Source organism: Dipodomys merriami, unplaced genomic scaffold (assembly GCF_024711535.1).
Source record: "Dipodomys merriami isolate MVZ:Mamm:240054 unplaced genomic scaffold, mDipMer1.0.p SCAF_130, whole genome shotgun sequence".
In the NCBI taxonomy this organism is placed as follows: domain Eukaryota; kingdom Metazoa; phylum Chordata; class Mammalia; order Rodentia; family Heteromyidae; genus Dipodomys; species Dipodomys merriami.
Genome location: NW_027202605.1, coordinates 488,150 through 511,059, shown reverse-complemented (window position 1 = coordinate 511,059; position 22,910 = coordinate 488,150). Strand labels below are relative to the sequence as shown.

Sequence of the window (22,910 nt, the reverse complement as noted above, 5' to 3'; positions counted from 1 at the left end):
AATGAGGAAGGATGAATATGATCTGCACTTGCTGGCACATTGAGTCCTACAACAATGTGATGCAAGCAGTGTGCACATATAGAAAATGTCTATAGCTAAGGGCATTGCTGGAATAAAAAGAAATTCATCATTGGTCTTGTCTCTGTCTCTTCCATTATCATCCCCCTGTTCTTTTGGAGCACTGCTGGTGTTGTGGCTGGCCCAGCAGTAGTAGTATGCTTACCTAAAATGCAAGAAGCCCTGGTTTCAAGTCCTCAATACCACATACAGAGAAAAAGCAGAATGTGGAAATGTGGCTCATGTATTAGGGTGCTAGTCTTGAGCAAAAGAAGTTCAGTGACAAGCCGGGCACTGGTAGCTCTCGCCTGTAATCCTAGCTACTCAGAGGCTGAGGTCTGAGGATCCTGGCTCAAAACCAGCCCGGGCAGGAGAGACCATGAGACTCCTATCTCCAATAAACCACCAGAAAACCGGAAGTGGCGCTGTAGCTCAAGTGGTAGAGCACTCGCCTTGAGCTGAAGAGCTGAGGGAGAACGCCCAGGCCGAGAGTTCAAGCCCCAGGGCCAACCAAAAAAAAAAAAAAAAAAGAAGTTCAGTGACAGTGTCCATGCACTTAGTTCAAGCCCAGGGTTGGGACATAAAACACAAGAAATGTAAGCTGGGTGCTGGTGCTTCGTGTCTGTAATCGTCCCTTTTCAATAGGCTGAAACTGAGGATTTCGGTTCAAAGTCAGACTGGCCAGCAACATGTGTGAGACACTTATCTCCAGTGACCACTAAAAATCCCGAAGTGTGTTGTGGCTCACATGGTAGAGCACTTGAGCTCAGTGATGGTTCCCAGGCTCAGAGTACAAGTGCCATGACCGAACAACAAACACAAAAAGGATAAAAGAATAAATGAATACATCAGAAATATAGGCTTGAAAAATGAAAACTACACTTCACAGGTAGTCTTGGAAGCACTCCAGTTTTTCCTGATCCTTTTTTCCTTGCCTCTTAGGAATTTACTTTTACAGAATGAAATTAGGTTTTCTTTATATTATTAGAGGTGCTTTTCAGTTGAAGTCTATAATCCAAATATGGCCTTTGATTCCCAGTTTTCATGAGGAATAGTTCAGCTCCACAAAATGGACATGCAAAACTCATACACTGGAGAAATAAAATCAGGTAGGAAAGTTTCCAATCCAATCCATCCCAATTATGTTGTATGTAAAGGATCACCAAAAATCACAAGAAACCTTAGGAGACAAGTGTAGGATCTCTGATTATGAGAGAGAGAGAGAGAGAGACTGTTGCAGACCCTGGGGTGCCTGCAGGAGCAGGCAAAATGTGAGCAAAGGCTTCAGGGCCATTGACTCCCACCCTCAGGACTGCAAGTCATTGCCCTTTATGGTTTGAGGAAGTGTGTGTTCTAGTTGATTGGCCTGGGGCTTTAAGTGAAGGGAGGCTTTGGTGGAAAACATAGATTGAAATAGAGTGAGGAAAGTAGTGTGCTGTTTGCACTTTTTGGCAGAGTGGGCTTAGACCATTATTACACAAGCATTTGAGAGACATAGCAGAATTGTGCCATCAGCCATCTCTCTGTCTACTTAATTACCATCCCATTGGACCACAGAAGCCTTGCTTGTGCTCTGATGAGACTGCGGCGGGAGACAAAAGATTTATTACACAGTTTAATGGATAAGTCTGAGAAGACAAGTCTGAGGTCCCCTGGATATGTAGCCTAAAGCTACTGAGAGGAACTTATAGTTTCAGAGAGGAGGTAAGAATATTGAAGAGATTTTCACATGCAAAAATGAAAAGACAAAATCAGACTGGTTTGCAAGTGATTAAGCTTCACATCAACACAGACCTACCCTAAACTTCACTCTTCTACACACCTGCATTCATTATGACCCCCAAATCACTCTCTTTGTAGGAAAATCAGGGTAATGTGCCATGTACTTAAGAATCCCTGTGAGGAAACTTTTCACTACTTACCTGAAGAAATTATTAAAGGACATGCAAATAGAGCACAGCAAATGTTCACAGATAGTGCACAAGCTCTGAGTTCAAACCACAGGACCAATAGCAAAAACAACAATAATAACACCTTTAAATAAAAAGCATATTTCAGAAACAACCTAAAACTCCTTTTAATTTAATAGATAGAATAGGGTTTTTTCTGGAAAATTAATTGTTAGATTTTTGTGAAATCGAAATCAACACAAGGATTATGCTGCTTTTCCAGGTAACAATCTTCCTATTCTAGGCCTAGGTCTAGGAAATGACCCAGTATAAGTTCAGTGTCTGTGAGTACCTTTGCAAGATGAGAGGGGAGGTATTAAAATTTTTACGGCAAAACAGATATATAATTTACATTCAGCAGAACACAGGAATTGAATAAAAAGAAATGTATGAGCAACACAGTCACATAAACTCAATTTCATTATTAGAACTAAGAACCAAACAGTAAATGCATCCAGTTCTCCTCATATTGTGGCTGGTTTCTGGAAGGAAATAGTGTTTTTCCAGTAAAATTCAGCTTAGTTCCAAAAGCTGGGAGAGAAAAGTCCCACTGTATCCAAGCACTCTTGTAACCTGGGTGGTGCCGAGCATTGTGGGAATTGTAGTCTCCAAGAAGGACATTTTCATTGAAAGTCCTGGGTTGTTTTTGTTTTTTGCAGGGCGGGGGGGGGGGGGGGGGGGGGGAGCAGAAGATCCTTTTGGGCATGCGTCTCCCCGCCCACCACGGGCATTTTAAATTGGTCTCTTCTGGATTCTTTCCCTTTGCCTTGCTGCTGGAAGTGCCCAGAAGTAAAGTTTGGCCTTCCATAGGTGGGAGCCACGAGGCTGGCGCCCAGCTCTGTGCAGTGGAGCTTGGGAGCTGTAACTTGAAGGAATCTCAGGCTTTGGAACTGATGTCAGGTAGGAACTGTGCGATTGCTGTGGGAGTCTCCCCTCCATGGATTTCTTTTCCTGTTTCTGTTTCTGTTTGGTCATTGGTGGGGCTTAAATTCTGGGCCTGCAAGCACCATTCCTGAGCTCCTCAGCTCAAAGGGAGAGCATTACACTTCAGTTAAAGTTCCTACTGCCCCCTCCACACTTTTCTCCAGTCTGGAGTTGATAATTTGCCTGATGTTCCGGATTTTGTTCTGGCATTAGGCTCTAGGCCCTGAGGTGCAAGAACCTGGTTCCCAAATATGTAAGAGCAAGCTGGGTGATTCTGCAGATGAGGAGAGCCCAAGAGCTGTGCATTTGTACTCCAAGACCAAGCGATTCTTCTATTAACCCATGTGGCTTTATTTGCTTTGCCCAGGTATAAGAGGAGTACAGGAAGAATTCTAGTGAAATTGTGAGGTGTGTGCCTGCCTTGAGTCCTCTTACATTGCAGTTGTATTTGGGGCTTCTGTGTTGTTTCTCCTAGAGATATTTTAATCTGTTCGGCTTGAGTTTTTAATCTACTGGCTTCAGTTCACACATGTTTGTACACGACCCTGTTTCTAGAGACAGTTGTACATGGGATATTGGAGTAGTGAGTGCTGGTCCTTTCTTTTTAGGAATGAAGCCTAGCAATGTTTGAAGCAGAGCACCCTATGAATAGGAATCTCCATCCTAAATGGACATACCTTGTCAATTCTGAGAAACGCTAAAGGGAAGAAGCAGAAAAGCACAGGAAGGGGAAGATGTTGCTAGCTTCCTTTGCCTTCTGCAAAAATTGTTGCTACTTCCCTGAGTGCCAGATTCCCGTAGTGCATTTTCCTACACCACTCTCAGTCACTTTTTGTTGTTGCAAGATTTAAACTAATTTCTAGGAGTTGTGATGAGCTGTATTGAGGAATAAGCCAGAGCATAGTTATGAGAGGGTACCTGAGGCTGTGGTTTGGGATGGTGGGGTAATTGTTATGACTGAAAGTATCTATTCATGTAGTAATCCCTAATCCTGTTTTTGCTAATTTATTCAGCCTGTTAACACTGTTATTTTTAGTATGTAATCATGCAAACTTACATTAATTGTGCCATCTATGGATTTGCTAATGCTAGCTCTAAACGGTTAGTTGTGCCTAGTAGCACAGAAAGTGTTGGTCTGGGACATGTGGCCTAAAAAGAAAATTCACAGAAGAAAACTTGAGGTATTATGTCTGACTCAAGGTTTTATGCTTTGTAGGTGTTACTTATCTTCAGGTGTGTCACGCCTAAATCGATTATTTTATGTTGTATCTTTAGGATGGCCAAGGTTCTTCCCATGACTGTTTAGGGAAATGAACCTTAGGGACTTCTCAAACCTGGGTTTTCCTCATCTTTACTCATGTCCCTTTGGCCAAAGCATTTTAAATGGCAAATTGCTAATCATTGCATATGTGTGCAATGGGTAGAGTGAAATGTGCTATTTGACACCCATTATTGAAATACTATAACATAAGAAATATATTCTGTATAAATTTTTCTCTCTATCTTTGGGTGAAAACTACTGAGGTACATCATACATGCTTTCCATGGTGTTTCAATATGTAAATATATAAGGTAGAACTCAAAATCCAATGGATTCCTAGATACTTTTGCATTAAAAGAGCAGTTCATACATCCCGAAGTATATTCAGTGATCACTACTTTTAGTGGAAATATGATATATTTTTGCTTTCTATTATTCAATAATTTCATTGGGAACATTCATGTTTTTTGAATATATTGTGTACATAAACATAGAAAATAGTTGGTTTAATAGTATCTATCTATCATGAAATGGGCTGGATTTGTGTTTATTGGATACTTTAGTGCTCGGCTTGAGACATTAAAGATTCTTCTCTTATAAGAAGGCTTTACATTTTCACAATAAAAAATAAATAAAAATTTTTTAAAGAGAAGGCTTTAAGGTTTTCCAGCTCATGTATCATGTTTGCAAGAGGACATTCTGGGCCCAAAATCTCACAGATTCATTTCTGAATGCGCCATTTCCCTTATATCCCAGCCATGCTTCCAGAATCTTCTGCTCATTGTCAGCAGCAAGACAGAATGAATGGATCTCTGGTGAGTTGATTTTTTTATTTTTCATTTGTTTTCTATTCCATTATAAGAACCTAAAGGTGTCCAAGAATTAAAAACAATACCAACCACACAGATTCAGCCTCAGGAATATATTCATAAATCAGATAAAGATGGCTTGTAAATTAGCAGATAAAGATTGCTTCTAGGATTAGCAGATTAAATGGTTATATAGTTTCTAAGTTGAATTCAGATTGGCTTCAGAATGTCTAGGTTTCATCTTGTCATAAAATGTAGTCACACCTATTATGTGATGTAATGACACTAAGCAGGTTACTTCTCATGGAAGGTGAAGGATAGATTGCCACCAGATCACATCCTCATGAGTAAAATTAAAATATCTCAATGAAATTTTCCTGGAATTCCTGAAATAGTGTGGTCAAACACACCTTCGTGTGTTCTTAAGGAATGATTAACCTATATGTACTTAAATTACTCTCCATATATAGTTCTTGGACTACTTCATGGTCTTGGTCTTACTTGAAACTTTGCCTGTATTTCTTGCTAAGCTGTATGGTCTTTCTACAAATTCCTGTTTGTTTTCTAAAGTATTCTCACAAGATTTCTTTCCTCTGTTTTCTCTATTTTTGATTTTCTACTGGCTAGCGTTGGTTATTTTTCTCTTTCTCTCTCTTTGTATCTATCTTTCTATTATTTTTTCTTTTTTCATTCCCTCTTTCCTCCATATATGTCTCAGTTGTTTCTTTTCTTCAAATGATCTATCTGGAACAAGATTTTCTTAGTGATCAGCTTTATGTTGCTAACATGGCTCTTGGGATTGACATTTTTTTATCCACTGTATAGGAAAATTGTTGTCTAGAGAGTTCTTCAGGATTCCAGAAACAAAGAAAATTAGAGAAACAAAAAAAAAAAACATAAACAGATAGACTTAGGGGAAACCAGGGTTCCAAAAGCTCTCTGGCACTTTGTCCCTGGGTGCCAGCAAGCAAGCATAGTTCCTTGAGGGCACCCAGGGAAGATTACCATTGATAACATGCAAAAATGAAGTATCTATATTAATAGTACAATCAGAGCCACAATAGGTTGTGAGGAAAACATGTTTCCTTATTCTCCAGAGACAGAAGACTGTTGCCCAGAGAAAATGCAGACATGGAGTTCCTCTTACCTAGCCTTCAAGGTCAACAGCACCTCACTTTCAGATGCTATCTTTCCAACAGTAAGGAAAAGGCCTGCACTCCAGTCTCTTAACCCTCTCCAGAATTCTCTTTTAACCCTTCTGCGGCCAGCTCTCAGTGCTCTCAGTGCTGTTAGGCTGGAATTCCAACCTCTCAAACCTTTCCCCCTTCAACTCAACTTCTGAGTTCCCTACAGAAAAGTACTTTCTTCTACCAATTGATACACTACAAGAAAATCTCTTTTCTCCTGATTTTGTGTTGGTCTAACTTCATTTGATGTGGTATTCAGTTTTGTTTTTCCTTCCCACTACTGTTGAATATTTTAATTCACTGCCAGTATAAGATTGGAACTAGTGTTGAAAAAAAATAATACAGTGACGAGATGTTCTCTATTAGAAATACCTCTTGTCGCAAAATCTCACAGATGTTTGCTCAGGAACTGATTTTGATCTCTGAGGTATTTCACTATTAGGTAACACAAGTGAAAATATATCCTTAGAGATCTACTGGAGAAAGGACTCAGGAATATGTGACCCATTTGAGCATTTGGTCATATTTATCATTTTTGTCATCTTGAGTGTTCCTTGAGCCTCCCGATATTTGCCTTCACCTCCCATGAAGGCCTATTAAAATGAAAACCTTGTCAAGGAATATTTTCCCCCCCCTACCTATATTTTGTATTGTACAATGTAGGCAAAGTTTACAAAATTTCATGGTAGCAGTTCTTTTTTACATAGGAAGGAAATATCAGTGTGTCTATGACCACATTTCAATATTTAGTATTTAAACCAAACATGGTAAACCACGGATTTTTTTATGTGGGAACTCAATTAAATCTTATAAGGGCCTAATCAATCATTAGTTACTTTCTCGAGTACTGTTACTGTATTTTTTAATATTCATGTGGACACTGCTTTTCATAGATCTAGCAATGTTCTATGTTCTGTATTCCATGTGATATCCTGAATGTGTGCTGCTTACTTTTGAGAGTACTTGTTAGTAGAAGGTCTAAATAGGATTTATGGTGAAGCAGTATGTGTAAATGCAGGAAAAATATTGGTTTAATTCATTTTTACCCTGGTATGTACTGAAATTTTATCAGAAATGATATTATAATTTTTTAGAAACCTCCTTAGAATTAATGTTATCATGCCAGATTATTGTCTCCTTAGATTTTTTATCTTGTCTCTATTGCTAGCAGCAGAAATGTGTTTGCATGCATTATGGAAACTGTAATTTTTTATTGGTCTTGGGGCCTGAATTCTCGGCCTGGCTGTTTTCCCTGAGCTCTTCAGGTCAAGGTGAGTGCTACCACTTGAGTGACAATGCCACTTTCATTTTCTGGTGGTTTATTGGAGATAAGTGTCTCATGGACTTTCTTGCCTGAGCTTGCCTTGAGCCTTGATCCTCAGACCTCGCCCTCCTGAATAGCTAGGATTACAGGCATAAGCTACCAGCGCCCTGCAAATCTGTGTGTTTTAATGACCAGGTTTATGTATTGTCAAATATTTCTAGTTTGGTGTTCAATTCTCCCAGTGAATAAATAACAAAGCTAGCTGCAAACATTTTATGTAAGACCAAAGCATACATGCAGCATAATGAAATTCCAGGTTGGAATTCTCATAACCCAGGTCTAATTTCTTGATGGAAATATGCCATTACAGAAGCTGATGTCATTTGATGATGTGGCTGTGGACTTCACCTGGAAGGAGTGGCAGGATCTGGATCCTGGTCAGAGGACCCTTCATAGAGATGTAATGCTGGAGACCTATAGCAACCTCATGTCCTTGGGTGAGCAAAGGTTATTTTCCCTTGGAATATCAAGTGCATTTATTTTAGTAGACATTAGACTATTTATGTTGTTTAGGGAGAAGATTCCAGTCCATTCCCAGGTAAAAAACTGCTAGTATAAACGCAAGTCAAATTTGAGTCTGAGAGCTTGATGTTGTTGGTCTTTCACACTAGTGCTTGAGCCACAATTCTATTTTGGCTTTTGTTTTGGGGTATATTCTGTGTTTACATGCCCAGGTTGGTTTCAAGCCTGCCTCTTCTGATCTCACCTCCTAACTATAGGATTACAGGTGTAAGCCTTTGGACCATTACACTTAAAAAAAAAAGGCTTCCAAGCCATGGGAAGTGTCATTTTTTTCTAAGGGAAACTTCGACTTCATTATATGTAATACAAGAGCTAATTTTATTCTCGTTGTTTAAGAAGGCAAATCAGTAGTTGGACAAAAGTTCTAAGCTGTGATCCACTAATAGGAGACTGACTTGCCAGACTTGGGTAATTATTATAGGTGGATCTACAGTCTAGAATAGAACATACATTATTACTGACAGTATGCTCTGTAAATCAGTGGGTGAAAATGTGTATTTGTAAGCCAAACCAGGTACAGTTTAGTGCTTCAAGCTACAAATCCTATATACTCCAGAGGCTGACACCTGAAGGTTTCAGTTTGAAACCAGCAGCTGTAGAAAAATGACCATGAGACTCTTATCTCCAATTAACCATTCAAAAACTAGAAATGTAGCCAAGACTCAAACTAGTAGAATGCTAGATTTTAGCAAAAGAGCTGAATTCAAGCCACACAGTTGGCAAAATAAACACAAAGCTGGATGCTACTCCACCATGGAGCTGTTAAGAATTAAGAAACCATGGACTGGGAAGGTGGCTCAGTGGTAGAGGAATTGCCTTCCATGCATGAGGCCCTTTGTTTGATTCCTCACCACATAAGCAAAAAAAAAAAAAAAAAAGCCAGAATTGGGGTTGTGGCTCATGTGATATATACAGTGCTAGCCTTGAGCAGAAGATCAGCTGGACAGCGCCCAGGCCCAGAGTTCAGACCCCACAACTGGACTCCTACCCCACAAAAAACAATTGAGAAACCAGATTTAGGAGCAACCTTGTGAACAGGATGACTTCCACCTTACATTAATGATGACCCAGCAAGAGCAATAGTTCTCCACTATTTCTTAATCACAGGACACTGTGTTCCTAAACCTGAATTGATTGTCAAGCTAGAGCAAGGTGCAGATCCATGGATAAGAGAAGCCTCAGACAAGAATTTTACAGGTGAGTTAAGCATCTTGAATGGTGATGATGGGTCCAGAACCCAGTTGGTCTGTTTATCTTGAGCTGTACAGAGCGATAGTATTCCTAGTGCCCCTGAATCATGTATGGCAGAGAACTAGGTGATCCTTTGTCTCAAGGAATTGTCAATCCAGAATTCTCTGGAAGACAAACTGGATTTTGTGTGCCAGTGTAGTTAATGTTAGCAATTCTCTTTTTCTGTAGAGATGTCATTCTTTAAGAGAAAAAGACAATAGGAAATGTACAAAAGGAGATCTCATTTTCTTTTAAACTAGTATTATGCACGTAGGAGGTAAATAGGAGAATGATAGTGCTGCTGTTCTCTGATAAGGACAATATCTTATGAGTTGAGCTGGGCATAGAGTGAGATTCAGAATGGAAGCATTAAGAGTACGTTGATGAATAATTTCAATAAATATTTCCTAGAAAAAAATAGAAAAATCTGAAATACAGAAAAACATTATATTCCATTATAAAATGTCAGTGCTATATTCATAGTTAGTACATTGCAGTGAAAAGTTTATAAAGCATAAAACAATGCTTTCATATTTGAAAATCTTATAACAGTTAAAATGTGATAAAATACCTTTACAGTAAGGAATTTATGGATCTCATTTATGTTTTTGTCTATTTTTTTGTTATGCATTTTAGGTATCCAAGAAATGGAGGATGTGATTAGCACCTGTCAGGAAAGTCACAATAAATATCTCTCTGACATAGCAGTCATGAATAGTAACCCAGGGGAGGAAAAAGTGAGACATATAAGAAGTTTTAATTTGAACTCAAAACAGAAGTCAGAACTGATTAAGCATAATGGGAACTCCTTAGGCATGAGGACAGAAAAGGTCACTGGGTGTCACAATATGGGTGTTTTCAGTGAGCCTGGTAAGATGTGTGCTGTATATACTCCTCGTGTGTCTTCTGTAGTTAAAGAATATAAACAATGTAAAAAGTCTTTCACTGAGAAGACACACCCTATTGTTCCTCAGAGAACACACACAGGAACGAAACCTTATGAATGTAACGTGTGTGGAAAGTCTTTCGCCAAGAAGGCATACCTTACTATCCACCAGAGAACACACACAAAAGAGAAACCTTTTGAATGTAACATTTGTAGAAAGTCTTTCACCTGCAAGGCATATCTCACTGACCACCAGAGAACACACACAGGAAAGAAACCTTATGAATGTAACATGTGTGGAAAGTCTTTCACCAAGAAGTCAAACCTTACTGTCCACCAGAGAGCCCACACAGGAACTAAACCTTATGAATGTAACATGTGTGGAAAATCTTTCACCCGGAAGTCAACACTCACTGTCCATCAGAGAACACACACAGGAAAGAAACCTTATGAATGTAACATGTGTGCAAAGTCTTTCACCAAGAAGTCACGGCTTACTGTCCACCAGAGAAGACATACAGGTGAGAAACCATATGAATGTAACATGTGTGAAAAGACTTTCACCCGGAAGTCAGAGCTTACTGTGCACCAGAGAACACACACCAAAGAGAAACCTTATGAATGTAACATGTGTGGTAAGTCTTTCACCCAGAAGACAAACCTTACTGTCCACCAGAGAACACACACAGGAATGAAACCTTATGAATGTAACGTGTGTGGAAAGTCTTTCACCCATAAGTCAAACCTTACTGTCCACCAGAGAACACACACAGGAAAGAAACCTTATGAATGTAATGTGTGTGGAAAGTCTTTTACCCAGAAGATACACTTTAGTGTCCACCGGAGAAACACACACAGGGGTGAAACCTTATGAATGTAACATGTATGGAAAATCTTTCACGAAGAAGTCATAACTTACTGTCCATCAGAATACACACGCAGGAAAGAAACCTTATGAATGTCATATGTGTGGAAGGTATTTCAGCCAAGAGTTACACATTACTGTCAACCAGATAGCACACACAGGAGAGAAATTTTATGAATGTAACGTGTGTTGAAAGTGTTTCACCCAGAACATACACCTTTCTGTCCATCAGAAAAGTCCCACCAGAGAGAAATATTATGTATGTAGCAGGCATGGAAATTCTTTCACCTGGAAGGCACAACTTAACATCCATCACAGAACACAAGAAGAGAAACTTTATGAATGCAACCAGTGTGGAAAGACCTGGAGGTCACAGCTTAACACACATAAGTTGATTCACACAAATGAAATAACTTAGGATTGTACCAAATGGGAAAGTCTTTGACCTGTAAGAAAATTGAAAATGCAATACAGAACAAATACAGGATAGAGACCTTATGATATAGCAGATGTGGAATCCTCCAATGACAAGACACAGCTCAGGGTACATCCCACAACACACAAAACACACAGACACACACACACACCCTCACACACAGAGGAGAAAATCCTATGTAGGAAAAATAAATGGAAAGGCTTTTAAGGAAAAGTCCTAACTCAGTTTGAATCAGAGAACAGACACAGGCGAGAAAATACAAATGTAACAATTGTGGAAAGTCCTTTACCAAGTATTCATGGATCCAAGTTCATAGAACACATACAGCACAGTAATCGTAAAAATATTACAAATGTGGAAATCCTTTGATTAGAAAGGAATACCTCATGTTCATCAGAGAACTGACTCACATAGGAGAAAAGAAAGTAGTGCATAGAACATATGTGAAATGACTTTCAATCAGAACTGAGTCCTCAGCATATGTGAGAGCAGAGACAGGACAGAAATTATGAGTATAGAAAACATTTTGCCAGAAGTCACATCTGTACATGTATCAGAGACCTGGACACATGACAGAATCTCTGTAAATATGAACATGAATGGAAGTCTTTTAACCAGAAGCCAAACTTCAGCAAGTATTAGAACATTTACTCAAGAAAGAAGCCCAACCTAGGAATATCTTTGTCCAAAAACCTCTGTAAATTATACAGAGAAATCCTTCATGGCACAGGTAAGCTAGGTGTGATGGGAAACCATTCTTAACTCTTCAGCTCTCTTTGAGCCAACATTTCTCATCCTCTCATCGTGTTGAGTGGGGATGGTGTCATTCGATATTATCCAAAGCATGTGGAAACAACCAGTCTGGACAAGTGATTCAGAGATTGAAGTTATTAACTTCCGTCTTTTATACTAAGGAATGGTGTGTCAGGGTAATTTGATAAACTCTTCTTAGAAATATGAGGTCTGTCCCTTTGGGACTGGATTCAGATCATCTGCAACATGGTTAGGGGAACAATAGTTGAGTGAAGACTGTTATGATTGGAGGCAAGAACATGAGAACAACTTTTTTTCTATTGCTCTCTTAAGTCCCCCTCTGTATGTGTGATCCATGCATTACAGTACAAATGACTTATTCCAGTTCAGTTTTTGAATGGAAGATCTAATGGATGATATTAGTCCTTATTGCAGTACATACATGGTAGTAAAGTCTTTCTTGGAGGGGTAACAATGCTCGATAGGAAATGTATTCATGACCTAATTCATACAATTGCATAACCAATTTGTACAGTATGTTTACAATAAAATATATATTCTAAAAAATATGGTGGATTAATAAAGACAAGAGTCTCAAGATTTTGCCTTGGGGGAGATATTTTCTCAAAATGTCTTCAGTGCTTGCTCTTTTCTTTAATTAATCACTGGTGATGAACACCTTGTGATTGATTCACTCTTAGCCCATTTATTTGTTCTGCTGAGTGAGCTATAACAGCAGTGTGAACGATGGGTCACACCTGTGTTATCTCAAAGAGGGCCAATGTAATATAACATTAGGGGAAATAATCAAGCACACAATGATATTGATTAATCTCTCCCAAAAATTGAAATAATAAAAAAATACTATCTGCCAATTGACCTACAGCATCACTTCTAGGCCTCAGAGGAAGGAAAGAAGGAAGCAGGGAAGTGAGAAAGGGAAAGAGGAAGGGAAGGAATGAGGAAGAAGGAAGAAATAAACTATTCAAAAGAAGAATGTTTAATTTTTGGTCAATGTGAGAATTGTTCTTTCAGAGGTGGGGCTCAAGAAAAATGTCTTTTACAAAAAGCAAATTCTTGAACTGTTTACAATACGATGAAGAGGATGTAACATTTTACAAATTGATTTAATAATTCAGTAATATTAACTAAGGAGGTTAGGTTTGGCTGGTGCCCTATGCTGAAAAGTAAAGTCTACAACGACATGATTAAAAGGCCAAAGCATGATAATTTGTTTAATCTATCAATATGATTGGAAAACTAATACTCCTCTTAATGACTGAATAACTAGACAAACGGTCAGTAGAAACACACATATGGATGGTGTTATCTTTACTAAATGCTGTTTATAAAGCACTATGCTATCATATTTACCAAGACAGACACACTGAGAATAGATATGAAGACAAATTGTCTAGAAATCAGTACGACAAATAAATCTGTGTTGTAAACACAATAAAATCCAACAATATGTTTCTAATAATCGAACAGTAAAACAAACAGATGGAAACTAGAATACATCTGTAAAAATGCATGCTTTCATTGTGATTTATTCAATATTAAAGGGAGCCACTTTCTTCACTTGTGAAATAAAAACAATTGCTTTCAATTATATATGGTGTTTTCACATGTATATCTTCTGGCTCTGTGTGGCAGAGCCATAGAATGTGAGGGAAAGAGGGTGATGAAAGTGAAGTATACAACTCAAGAGTAGAGATAGGAGGGAGGGATTGGGAGAGAGTGAAAACATGGAAGACACTGTATGAAAGGAAAGGCATTTATTACCTGACTCATGTCATTATAATCTCTGTATATATGACTTCCATAATAACATCAAATTACCTTAATTATAAAACACTACCTCCAGCATAAACGATTTGCTTAGTGAAGAAAATCTACCACAGTTAGAACGGTTACAATTGTTAGAAACACAATACAACACTTAATTTGAAAGATAAACTATGTCAGTGTAGGTTGAATATTAATTCTACATAAACCAGTAACAATAATCCTTTCATTGTAGTATCCAATTAACTGTTAATGTTAAATGTTGAGGTAAGAAAAACCAAGGCAAGTACTTCTGGCTCAAGACTGTCACTTTAGCCTAGCTACTAAGGAGGAAACTGAGGTCTGCATGCCAGCCTGAAAAGACAACTCAAACTAAGCAGCTAATGAACAGGTTAGAGGTATGGCTCCAGTGATAGTGCCAACAGTGAGTGAGGAAGTTGACTGACTGTGAGACCTGGAGTTCAAGCTCCAATAGTAGCTCAAAAAAACCATGAGGTATGTGTATTACATGTGTTTCTAAGTTAGACACCTAACTGCAGTCATACTAGCAAGGCTTCATCTCAGATATAAAGGGAAAAGAAGATGAGTGGAGAAGGGAGAGAATGGAAGCAAAAGGTCAGGAATAAGAAGGAAGAAGAGAGGACAAGAGAGTAATGGAGAGGAAGGGAAAGAGGGAAAAGGAAATGAGAAGAAGGAGAGAGGAGGGGAGGAAAGCTTCATGGCATCAGATTTGACAGTAACAGGTCTGACAAGATTGCTCAGTAGTAGAGTACTTGCTTTGCATGCATGAGGCCCTGGGTTCGATTCCTCAGCACCACATAAGCAAAAAGTTGGAAGTGTTCCTTTTTTCAATTTGTAATGTACTTTCCTTGAACTGAAGAGCTGAGCAACAGCGCCCAGGCCCACAGTTCAGGACCCACGGGTGAGCTAAAAAAAAAAAAAAAGAAAACAAAAAAGAAAGAAAGATTTGACTGTAACCCCATAAATACAACTCCAAAAGAACCTGCTGGAAAAAACAAAGAAACAAACAAACAATGTGAGTCTCTGGTGGATCACACCTGTAATCTTAGGTAGGTACTGAAGAGGGTGAGATCTGAAGATTGGGTCTCAAAGTCAGCCTCGGCAGGTATAGCTGTGAAACTCTTACTTCCAGTAAATCACCAGAAAACCGAAAGTGGTGCTGTGGCAAAAGTGGCAGAATGCTAGTCTTGAACTTAAGAGCTGAGGGACAGTGTTCAGGCTCAGAGTTCAAGCCCCATGACCTACAATGAATAATAAATAAATAAATAAATAAACAAAACAAATGAAAACCTTGTATATTGAAAAACACTACGAACAAAGAAAAAATAGCATGGTATGAGAGAACTATTTGCATACCTCTAAATAGATTGCTAACCAATATGAATTATAAAATATAAAGAAAATCCTTCAAGTAATCCACACACAACAAAATCTAATTTTAAAATGGGAAAAAGATTGAAGAGACTTTTCTAAAAAGGACTACACATGCAGTTGATTAAAATATAAAAGTAGTTTAATATCAGTAGTCATGAGAAAAATTCAAATCAAAATTCCATTAAAATAACTATTTTACACATGCTAGTATGGACATAGTTTTAAATAAAAACAACAAAAATACTCCCAAAGTCTAAAAAAACCTAGGAAAGATGTGAGAAGAATGTGAACCTTGATTCATTTCTGTCAGGTATGTAAAACTATCAAAGATGAAGCCAGGTGCCCATAGCTCATGCCTGTAATCATAGCTACTCAGAAGGCTGAGATTTGAGGATCACAGTTCAAAGTCAGCATGGGCAGGAAAATCCGTGAAACTCTTATCTCCAATACAACCACCAGAAAACCAGACGTGGTGTGGTAGCTCTAGTGGTAGAGCGCTAGCCTTGAACTAAAGTGCTGAGTTACTGGGCTCAGGCCCGGAGTTCAAGCTCCTTGATCAAACAAACAAACAAACAAACTATCAATAGTACATCAGTAATGATGATATAAACACAGATTGAGAAGTCCCTCACTTTCCTAAGTAGTCATATTAAGAATCATGTCCATTCTGCTGGAGATACAGGGCCTAATAAAGATGCAACATAAAATGCTGGTCAGAGGAGTGACAAAATCCCAGGCAACCATCCCCAGCCAAGGCACTAGTAGATTGAAGTCTTCTGTGTTACTAAACAATATTAACAGAAAATACACCCCAAAATGTAGATCTATCAAAATTAAAACCAACAAATTATATCCCTAGGTGCTTTTGCTTGTACTTATTGGTTGATTACACAGGATATTCTATTATCCAGAGTACTGGTATAGTTTTTACAATTACATAGAATGGTAATTGTTAATATAAAATACATGACCTCTACAGTGACATATACAAAAAGTGAAAATCTATTCTGTATACATCATTGGGATTGTTTTTGCTCAGAAAGACACTATGAATCCTTTAAAAGCAATACTTGCACATTACTACTGGGTTTTTCTGTCACAAGAATGTTTTCTTACTTTGAAAAACTTAAAAGAATTTATTATAGACTAAGTGTTCACATTCACTATACTTAAGATCAGGAGTGTTACAGATTTCAAGGTGGGGGCATTTTCTGTGTGTTTTGGGATTTGGAATGTCCTCATACACATTAGTGACTGAACATTGTGCCTTAAAACTTTCAAGTTTTCTATTTCATATTATTTCATTAGAATATAATCTGAATTTTAAAAAAAGCATTGTAACTGGGCTATCATGTCTAATAGCTGTAATCTTAGTTATTCAGAAGACTGTGATCTGAGGAAAATTAGTATTATCCCCACCTTTAATCCTCAGCTCCACCCAGACCTGAGCTTCTCCCAGACCTAGAGTTCCCTCCACACAGCTCGCCACTCCCTCTGTCATCTCAGACTCACCTGAGCATGTACTGAACTCACTTCCTGCCCCCCAGATCCTGTTGCAACCAGAAGAGGGACAAATGCTTGTGCTCCCTCTCCTGGGAAATATGGTCCTTCTAATAAAGCTTATAATAATCTTTCTCCTGTGCCTGCTTGTGGTCCCCTGGGATGGACATGAAGAAACCCTACAAGGATCACAGATTGAAGCCAAGGGGATATAAAAGTCTGAGAGACTTATCTCCAATACACTACCAAAGTAGTGGGAAGTGCAAATGTGGCTTAAGTGGTAGAACATTATCATTGCACCAATAATTTCAAGGTCAGTTTCCAGACCTTGAGTTCAAGAATCAGGACAGGCAGACACATATCAAGGGCATTGTATTGTATTCAAATTATATTTTAACAATTGTTTTTGGTGTACATGTATAGGAAAACTCTCTCATTTTTTTTGTCGGTGTGGGGCCTGAACTCTGAGCCTGGGAACTGTTCCTCTGACCTTCAGCTCAAAGCAAGCACTCTACTACTGGAGCCACAGTACACTGCTGGCTTTTTCTGCTTATGTGGTTCTGAGGAATCAAACCCAGGGCTTCATTCATGCAAGGCAAGCACTCTACCACTGAACCACCTGCCCAGCTAGGCTCTCTCATTTTAAGTGATGTAAAATAGCCTAAGTATATTAGTGGAGAAACTGTAATTTGTCAGAACAGACACATCAATTGGAGTATATCTGTGCCAGCAGCATTTTGAAGTTTCAAAAGCCATAGGAAGTGCAGAGGATGAAAAGAGTATCAATATGTTTATATAAGACATTTTCAAGGAATGTTTACCATTCATTGGCTTCAATTCACAAAAAGCAAGATTATAAAGTCACATGGTTGAGTACCAGAATCTCTAGGGTTAGGAGTATAAATGCAAAACCCCTGAATCTCCTTTCTTGAAACTCAGTGCTTTGTGAGCCAGTTTCTGGCATTTGAAGGAACAAGTCCTAATGGCAGCACAAACCTATGAGCCCATAAAATATCATCCACCCCACAATGGGGAAAGATGGAAAGGGCAGACTCTGGCTAGGAGCCTCAGCTCGCTTCCAGTTACAGCTCCCAAGTTCCCCTGAAAAAGAAAAGCTGGGCTTCTACCTCTTGGCTCTGACTATGGAGTGCAAAGCTGTACTTCACAGCACTTCTAGTAGCAAGTGAAATATTGTGAGACCAATGAAAAACACAAATGTATTTGGACCACTGCATAATTTGGCTTTTTAATTCTTAGTTCTTTTAATATAATTGAGGTTATGAATCTACATAGTTTTTATTTTTGTTTTTGTTAAAAAAGTACATTCTGCAGAATGGAAATTATGTCTTTTTTTTCCCTTAAGGTTTTGAATATCTACCCTCTCAGTTTGCAAAGGTATTTGCAGCTGGGTGCCAATGGCTCATGCCTGTAATCCTAGGTACTCAGGAAGCTGAGATATGAGGATCCCAGTTCAAAGCCAGCCTGGGCAGGAAAGTTCATAAGCCTTATCTTCAACTAACTACCAAAACAATGAAAGTGGCCTTGTGGCTCAAGTGGTAGAGAGCTCACTTTGAGCTGAAAAATGCAGGGACAGTGCTCCGGCGGGGTTCCAGCCACAAGATCGACCAAGAAAAAAAAAAAGTACTTGCAGACAGTAAACTGATTGATTCTGGCATCATCTTCCTCTGCTCTAATATATATACTGGAATAAAATAACAGAATTTAAAGACAGATATACTTTATAATCTTTGAATTAAATTGATTTCTCAAATTCTACTCATTAGTTTCCCAGAAACTCCCAAATTCCATCTATGAAATTTTAAGGAGTTTTTGGTTATTTGTGTCTGAAATTTGCCTTTCCTTAGAAAGTTTATCCGTCATTTTGTTGTTGGTCCTGTGGCTTGAACTCAGAGCTTGGGCACTGTCTGTGAGCATTTGCTGTGCTGTAATTGCCTTTCTTTCATTAATTGCTTTAGGGGAGTAGTGAAAAGTTTCCTCCCAGGGGTTTCTTAGAAAATGGTACTCCTCCTCCAAGACTCTTCAAAAAAAATGGTTGTCTAGGTAGATCAGGATGAATGTGGGAGGAGGTAGAGTTCAGGGCAGGTCTATGTTTATGTGAAGCTTGATTACTTGCTCCAAACCAGTCTGTTTTTACTTTTCTGTTTTGCATATCCTATTTTGTTTTGATTTTCTACCTCTTCTCTGACCCTAGAAGTTCCTATTAGCAAGTCTAGGCGACATATCTACGGGTCCTCAGACTTGTCTTCCCAGACTGTATCTATTACACTGTGAAATAAATCTTTTGCCTCCCTCCCTCATATCAGACATCCTAAGCTTGTCTCCTAATGGTTTGTTGTGATTGTTTTTTAATTTAATTTAATTTTATTTTATTTGTGAACATTCGGTACAGAGGGGTTACAATTACATGGGCAGGATAATGCGAACATTTCTTACCAAGCATTGCAGCCTCCTCCTTTGTTTACCCCTCTCATCCCTTCCAGGCCTCCCCCCTCCCCCCCAATCCCAATCCTTCTCCTACCCCCCCACCCCCATACCAAAGTTGTAAAGCTCATTTGGACATGAAAACTTGTACTTCTCATTGTTGCAACAGGTCCACCTGTATCCTTAAACAACTGGTTTTTCCCCATCTCCTCCACAAGTTATACTGACATCAAATATAGAGAAAGCAGGGGTTATAATGTGGGGGAGGGACATACAAAGCAACAAAGAGATAATCTTATAAATGCGTTAGAAACACATGCATGAAAGAAGAAAACATTAAAATACATATCTAAGGGTTCATTTTCCTGACATCATATTATCTGACCTTTTCCGCTTGACTCATACATATACTATATATAGCAAATAAGGGAAACCATGGGACCTATGTTTCTTTGGGCCTGGCTTACTTCACTTAATATAATTTTTTCCAAGTTTTTCCATTTCCTAACAAATGGGGCAATGTCATTCTTTCTGATGGAGACATAGAATTCCATTGTGTACTTATACCACATTTTCTTGATCCATTCATCTACTGAGGGGCATCTGGGTTGGTTCCATATCTTAGCTATGGTAATAAATGCTGCAATAAACATAGTTGTGCTGGTAGCTTTAGTGTGGTCTTGTTTGTATACATTTGGGTAAATGCCCAAAAGTGGGATTGCTGGGTCATAGGGGAGTTCTATGTGAAGTCTTTTGAGGAACCTGCATACTGCTTTCCAAAGTGGTTGAACAAGTTTGCATTCCCACCAACAATGAAGTAAGGTTCCTTTCTGTCCACATCCCCTCCAGCATCTGTTGTTGTTAGAGTTCTTGATTTTTGCCTTTCTAACTGGAGTGAGGTGATATCTCAATGTTGTTTTGATTTGCATTTCTTTCATGGCTAGGGATGTTGAACATTTCTTCATGTGTCTATTGGCCATTCTTCTTTCTTCTTCAGAGAAGTTTCTCTTTAAGTCTTTCACTCACTTATTTATTGGGCAGTTGTTTCTTTGAGGATTTGTTGTTGGGGGGATTAATTTTTTGAGTTCCAAGTATATTTTAGATATGAGACCCTTGTCCGTTGTATGGCTAGTAAAGATCTTCTCCCAATCCATGGGCTTTCTATTGATCTTGCTAGCTATGTCATTTGCCCTGCAGAAGCTGTGCAACCTTATGCAATCCCATTTGTCCAACCTTTCTTTGATTTGTTGTGTTTCCGGGTTTCTATTCAGAAAATTTCGGCCTGAGCCAAGGAGACCTGGGGTTTCTCCTATTCTATCCTGTAATGTTTTCAAAATGTCTGCTTTGAGTTCAAGGTCTTTGATCCATTTGGAGTTGATTCTGTTGCAGTGTGATATATAAGGAACTAGCTTTAGTTTTCTACTTTTAGTGGACCTGAGCTATTCCTCATGAAAAGGGAGATTATGAGGTACATTTGGATGTATAGATGGCAACATTGGAGCACCTATAAAATATGAAGGAAAAAGTATTCTTTCTTTCTGTAAAAGTAAAAAGTAACTTCCTGAGAGGTCAGGACATAAGGATCAGGTAAAAATGGGTGCTTCCTAAACTAGCTGTGTCCCATAGTTCTCATTGTTCTTGGTTACATTTTTCAAACATTCATTTCTATGTATTATGTTTATTGTACTAGTATAAATATAATTTACTTCATACATTATTTTTGAATTGTTCATTGCTCACAGATGTAAGTCTCATTATTATACAAATATTATATCCTCTACTTCATTGATCACAGTTATTGACTATTGCAGATCCTGAGGTAAAAGGTAAAAATATGTAAGGTATTCAGGGATAGATTATGGGTCTGACTTCCTTTGGAAGAAAAGGTGAAACAATGGAAAAAGATGGAGCTTATACATAACACTTGCAAAATTTCTTTGGCAAGAGATGTGGTGCATCCTTCTTGGGTTCTACTATGCCCAGCGATTCCCATGGTTGTTATGATCCATCATCCTGGAGGGCCTGTGGATTTCACATCTTGTCCATGGTTCTGGTGGTAGGAGTCTCCCAGTATGTATGGCAGGTCTCAGAGGAGTGATGAGATCAGTGGTAGCTTGCTGACCCCGATGTTTGTCAGTTTGTGTGGACAAGCTCACCCTGACATCTTGAGCCTGGCTGCTGCCATGAGGCCTATTTGAACTAATGCCTCTCACCATCCCATACCTCTGTTTCAGAGACCTGTCCTGTTTCATGGTTTTGTATCATTTACTGTGCAAGCTTGTGTTATGTATCCATATATGCTAGTTGTTGGGCTGGCTATGGTTTTCAAGGGTGGGGTGGTGTTTCATGCCTCTTGCAGGAACAATTGTGTTCTCACTAACTGCATGAGTAATCCTAGCTTACTATGCAATCCCCTTAACTTACATTGCATGTTCAGTTGACAGAACCATGGTATAATAAGTTTGGGTCTCGGTTTGCTATTGAGGTTCAGAGGACTCTTAGCCATTGCTGCAGATTTTGGGGAATATTGGTTGCCCTCATTATTGCTACCCAGACTCTTATTGCTAGCGCTACTGCTTCTCTTGTGATCTTTGTACAAACCATATATACAGCATAACATGTTAATGCTTTAGTTTGAAATGTATTTGGTACCCTTGATATGCAGGTGGGAGTAGATAAAATGATTGTGATATGTTTTATGATTTGGAAACAGCAATGATATATGTTGATAATCACATAGACTTGCTAAAGACCCAGTTAAAAATGATGTGTCATGCTAATTGTCAGTACATCTGTGTTATCCCTCTTAAATATGATGGAAATATGACTTGTACCAATATCCAGTAACATATTTGAGGAACCTTGCCCTCAATAATTTAAGCTTAGGCATTATGCAGCTTCAGGGTCAGATATCTGGTATTGGTCACTCCACCATGCAGGCTTAGCTGTATCACTTCTCCATTACCTGCAGGAATTCAGCTGGGGAAATAGCACTCTTTTTGCTATTTCTTAGGCATTTTCCTGTTTATTGTTTTGGTATTTCTTTTTTCATCCATTCTCCCTGAGATGTATGATCTGCTGATTTTCCAGGTTCAGGCTGATAGACATTTGCTCAATTTACAAAATGAAAAGGGCAGAAGTGGTGAAGACCCTGAGGTGCCAGGAGCTGGCAAGGTGTGAGCAAAAGCCCCATGACCACAGACTCCAACCTTCAGTGCTATAAGTACTTGCCCTTTTTGTAGGAGGGAGTGTTCCTTGTAGCTTCTGGGCCTGAAGGCTTACCTCTAGGTATTTGGTGGGCAAAGGTTGAAATAGAATTTGGAAAGATGCATATGGTCTGCATTTGTTGGCGCAGTGAGTCCTAGAACAATGTGATGGAAGCACTGGACAGCTCTAGAAAGTGTCTATAGCGAAGGTTATTGCTGGAATAAAGAGAAATTCATCATTGGTCTTCTCTCAGTCTGTTCCATTATCATCCCATAGCCCTTTCAGGGCACTGTTGGTGTTGTGGCTGTCTTGCAACAGTGGTAGAGTGCTTACTGAACATGCATGAAGCCTTAGTTCAAGTCCTTAGTACCACTT

At 38.8% G+C, this 22,910-nt stretch overlaps 1 pseudogene; it reads left to right on the top strand.

The window, feature by feature from the left end:
* The first annotated feature begins 10,111 nt into the window (after window positions 1–10,111).
* Window positions 10,112–11,207, top strand: LOC138824954 (zinc finger protein ZFP2-like; annotated as a pseudogene).
* Window positions 11,208–22,910: the final 11,703 nt, after the last annotated feature.